This window comes from Helianthus annuus, chromosome 13 (assembly GCF_002127325.2).
Source record: "Helianthus annuus cultivar XRQ/B chromosome 13, HanXRQr2.0-SUNRISE, whole genome shotgun sequence".
NCBI lineage: Eukaryota > Viridiplantae > Streptophyta > Magnoliopsida > Asterales > Asteraceae > Helianthus > Helianthus annuus.
Genome location: NC_035445.2, coordinates 166,233,905 through 166,239,132, shown reverse-complemented (window position 1 = coordinate 166,239,132; position 5,228 = coordinate 166,233,905). Strand labels below are relative to the sequence as shown.

The following is a 5,228-nucleotide window of genomic DNA, read 5'->3' as shown; positions in this document are numbered from 1 at the left end:
ACCAAGTCGAACCGTGCCGAGTCGACCCAAGCCGAGTCGCGTCCACACAAAGTGTATCAACATGTATGCGTTGTTAGGTTATATAATGATGTTGCACCTTAACGTTTGTGGGGGCAAAATTTTGTAACTTAAGTATTTTGTTCATAAAGTTGTTTTACGATACTTTTTTTAATTTATCGGTGTTTAGGCCACCGGTGTTGTATCTATAATACTATAAAAAGGAGAAGTGATGTACAAAAATGTAATTTTGCCATATGTACAAGTTTTGAATAAGTATGTACAAGTAAATTTAAGCAGGTATAACAAAAAGTGGAACAACTTTTTAAGACATTAAAAGGCAATATAGTAATTTTATCCATCATAAATGGAGAATTTGATTCCCCATCGTAAATGTATTGTCAACCCCTTCATAGCCTTCGACTGACTGATGCTCTCCTTCACCGCCTCACAATCAAGTCATGCATTGAATATCTTGTCTCTTCCTTCCCCTAACGGATCAAAACCCTAACAATTCATATACTTCGTCTCATCGGCTCCTATATGTAATTATTTCAGTTCTTTCCCCCAACAGAGAATGGGTTGAAGGTGATTCTAATTGTGACGGTGGAGGTTGAAGGTGATTGATTGGAAATTCCCGGTTTCAAGCTTCAACTTTCAACGTTTAACAAGTCTCACCTGCCGTGCTGTGTGTGAAACCACCGTGATTGATTGATTGGAATATTCTACGATCCGACAGATGCCAAATCTTCCTGACGGTAAACTGCATTCTCAATTGATCGATTGTTTGTTCGTTTGTGTACTCATCGGTGCTAAACGCCGAAACTTAGTGCTTGATTGATGTAGCTTCTTCGGCTAGGAAGAACCCATCGGCACTTTCACGTCCGGTAAGTGTTTGATGAAATGTCTCAGTCAGTAAGTGTTTTAAAGGGCTCTTGTATCTGTCTTTTTAGTCACTTGTTTAATGATTCTTGTTGAGATTAGTCATTCTGAAGTGATATTCTTGATGGGTATGTAAGAAATCCTGGAGATACGTTCCTATTTTCAAATATTGTTGGTAAATTAACCCACATTCAGATCTTTATTTGTTGTGAATCGTTAGGTGATGGAAGGAACCTTCTTGCTTTCTTGTTACGGTGATATATTGAAGGAACACATATAAATTGTTTGTAATGTTATTGGTTTGTTTACAAGTTGATTGGTGCTATATGCAGTTGGGGAATCATTGCATCTGTTTGACTGTTTGAGGAATAAAACTACTAGGCAATGCAAAAGATGGTAAATTGAAGTCTCTTCTTTATTTCTTTATTTGTTTTTCTTTCTTTTTTGAATTATTTAGTTGATAGTTGTTTATATTTAGTTGTCAGATTGTTACTTGTTTAATTTGAATATGGAGTTTATATGTATAGCACTATTGTATCTTTCATTTTCTATAGCATTACAAAACAATTTTGTTTTTTGTAGATAGGGTGTGCTAAATTTGACTATTAAAGTTATATAGCTTGAAAAATATCAGTCACATTGTTCTGTAATTCTATTGTCTACAATTGTAAAGGGTATTCGGTTATTAATTGATCATATTTTACATTTTCAGTGCACGATTGAGGGTTTGCGCATGACTTTTCAACCTCGGCCTCAAGTTTCAATTGGTATGGGTGTGAACAATGAACTATATACACAGGTACTTATTTGATATATTGTTTATATGCTCACTTATGTTTTTTTCCCTTTCTTATTTGCAATGCTTATGTCTTTTTGTCATGTTTTTAGGTTGAAATAGATGGGGATGTGTGGGGTAAGGGAGTTGGGATGACATGGGATGAAGCTAAGATGCAGGTACATATCTGTTCTATATTATCATAATAACGTTTTCTTTTGGCTTAAATGATTTAGGAGGTCTTATTCAATTAATCCTAGGGGTGTTATAAACTGTGGTTACAAATTGTATAGGTTGTGGTCTTAAGCGGAAAATAAAGCCCATATTGGAGTGTTCCGCTTGTTTGTGAAGGCCATGCTAAGGATGTGTAATCTGCTGATTAAGTCCCAGCTGCACCGCTTGGGCTTAGGTACTCGTATACAATTGACAGCCCACTACGTGGTCACTTAATATAATTGCTTCTACTCATTTTAACATGTTTTGTTTTTGTAAAAATTATTCTAATTCTTTCCGCGTTGATCATGTCGGATGTTGACGAAATATCTAGCGCTCACACGATCGATCTTTTGAGATGGTGTGATGGCCCACCACCGATTCTTCATCTAAATTTGAATAATTATTTGCTCTCTTTTGAGTTCAACGTTGATCACAACAGTTGGAGGGCTTCAGTACATCAGTACCAAAAGGGTAAAACACGATACGTTCATTACCGACAAACAGATTATCTATTAGCAGAGTCAAGGTGGCATTGCAGCTTCTGTTTCCAAAAAGTTACAGATTTTGTATTCAAGATGAAAGCTTAGAGCCACACGGATCGAGTCAGGTTCTCACACTTTCTTAACCCGAAAAGGATTCAGAATGTAATATGCAACGGTGATGACTTGTACGATATGCTTCCCGAAGAGCACACGTTTAAGGATATCATAGCGAAAATGGGTCCAATTTCTCATTCTTATTCAGCAGTCCATCTTCCATCATATCTATTAAAAAATGCAGATGAATACATGTATCTTTTGCCCGGTAATTGCATCCGTGAAGCAGGGGCGGACCTATATAGTGGTCAGGGTGGGCGGCCGCACCCCTTGAAAAAAAAATTTAGTGTATATTTTAGGCAAAAAAACCCGACGCACCCCTTGAAAATATGGTTGAACACCTCATCCGCACCCCCAAGAAATAATTTCTGGGTCCGCCAGTGCCGTGAAGCGGGTTGAATTCGGGTTGAATTTTGGTTTAATGTAACTTTTCGTGATATAAACATAGTTTAAGTACTTATTTACCAAAAGATTATAGGCTGTGTTTTTTTAATTAAGGAGTGGTTAAGTTGTACATTTTTTTCCTCCTATAATACACATATGGAGAGTTTTGAAATCTTGTTGAGTTGTTTCAAATGTTTCTTTACTAGCTGCTCTGACTTGTACTGTACAAGCTTGGTGAGTGGCTGAGTGGACAATATCTATGGATGAACATTTAGTGGTAAGCATGTTCTCCTGGTCAACTAGTGTATGGTGTTGATTGAAAGGTAAGTGCACAAACAAAGAAAGGTGGCTGCCTTGGGGATTTTTCCATTGAATTTTAATATTTTTTTTGTGTGATGATGGGTGGTGGACTTAGGAAAGACTTGTGTACAACTGTACAAGTGTGTTTTTGAATTTTCACCACAAAATAAACTTTTTGTCTGGTTTGTGTATTCATTAGATAGATTTCGATAATTCGATGTAGATAGTCTTTTATAGGATCAAAGAAATGGTCTTAAATTGATGATCATCGGTTTCATTTCGTTCCAAACACCTCCCATTTGACTATTTGAGTGATATAATTTTCCCTCAACACCTTTTAAATGCGGAATAATGGATTTTAATAATCCAAACTTTCACCCATTGGCCGGCAACGGACCCAACTTCAAAAATAACCGGTGGTGGTCCCAACTTTTCGTATATTGTAAACCAATGGACTTTTACTAAAAAAAACCTTTATTTCTTTTTGTCTCCTTATCCTTTTCGGTTTAGTAAAGGTCCATTGGTTTACATTATACGATAAGTTGTCGAAAAGGATAAGGAGACAAAAAGAAATAAAGGTTTTTATTAGTAAAAGTCCATTGGTTTACAATATACGAAAAGTTGGGACCACAACCGGTTATTTTTGAAGTTGGGTCCGTTGCCGGCCAATGGGTGAAAGTTTGGATTATTAAAATCCATTATTCCTTTAAATGCCATATGATATGGAAGATGATCTGTTATTAACCTCATGCTGGTTAAGTCCATTTTAAAGACTTAAGATTATTAGTTTTCCTATCCAAAAAGTAATCAAGTCTTCAGAGTGTTTCACTAAAGTCGATCAAATTATTGGGATTTACATGTATTAAGGGTAACTGTATCGTCTCTTCAAGCTGGCATTGAAGCCATTAACCTTACCAAAACCCCTTGACTCCCTGCGCCGTCCTTGTATTCCAAACACTTTGTACGCCAGAATGTATGTAGAATGTAGCATGCTATCGTTTAACTAACATTTTAACGCTTGAATTATGTTCTCACTCCTTATTGGCGAATCCGCAGCAACGCGCGGGTTTCCCACTAGTATAACATGTAGGTCCCTAATCGGAGGATGACAAACCTAAACCTTGTTATACAAACCTACTAGCGAGTGCGGAATCCAAGCTAGTAAGCAAACCGGGATGAAGCAAGTAGAGAAACAAACACACAAGAGTTCACCGATTAACACCACTGTATTAATACGTATGAAGGATCCAGTTACAAGCACAATGTTTACAAATCTAACTTGCAAACTCTCACTATGTGTGTGTGTGTTTCGGACAGAATGCTCTCCGCTCTCAAGTCTCTTGTCTGTGTGCATCTGCCTCACTCAACACACTGCATGGGTATTTATACCCAGCTCATGTTGTCTATCCCGAAGGATCCGATAGATGGTCCGAAGGATCATCTATCGAGTACATTTCATTCGAAGGATGAGCAGGGACCTCGAAGGATGATCCTTCGAGGTCTAACAGTCGAACCATATCTATCGAGCATCTCGAAGGATCAACAGTATCCTTCGAGGCTATCCTTCGATACAGACAAACATATCACAACTTATTGGCCAAGTCAAACTAGGAGGATAGTTGACTTGGTCAACTTATAGACTAACTTAGGACATCGTTTACATACAGACCGAATACAGACAAAGTACAGACACACGTGCACCAACAAACTCCCCCTTGGCTGTAGCTTTGTCTTTATCTTCTATAGTTGTAGACTCGTCTCGAACTTCGACGGTCTTTGGTCTTCGAGTTACCAAAACTCTGATGTCCTTTCAAGTCTTCATTGTCGGAGGATCTTCAAAGTCTTCACGTCTTGAAAGCAGAGAGTGTATCAACAAACTACCCGTATCATGTAGGAAGTGTGTTGACAAACTCCCCCTTAACATAAGCTCCCCCTTGAGCTGTGCTCGTGAATGACTTGATCTTTATGAAGTGAGATCCTTGTGGTGTTGATGATGGTCAGCGGCTACTCGATCATCTTCATCTTTTGAGCGCCCTCTCGTCGTGTCTTCATTCCAAAGCTTGATGTCGACCATGTTC

General features: G+C 38.0%; 1 long non-coding RNA gene across 2 annotated transcripts; it reads left to right on the top strand.

Moving 5' to 3' along the window:
• Nucleotides 1–637: 637 nt before the first annotated feature.
• On the top strand, nucleotides 638–3,055 carry LOC118485534. 2 transcript variants are annotated; one of them, XR_004876547.1, is made up of 4 exons: nucleotides 638–1,275; nucleotides 1,592–1,678; nucleotides 1,768–2,063; nucleotides 2,202–3,055. It is a non-coding gene; the product is annotated as an uncharacterized LOC118485534 (long non-coding RNA). The 2 variants fall into 2 exon arrangements; XR_004876548.1 differs by lacking the exon at nucleotides 2,202–3,055 and having other exon boundaries at nucleotides 640–884; nucleotides 1,212–1,275; nucleotides 1,768–2,128.
• The last annotated feature ends 2,173 nt before the right edge of the window (nucleotides 3,056–5,228 follow it).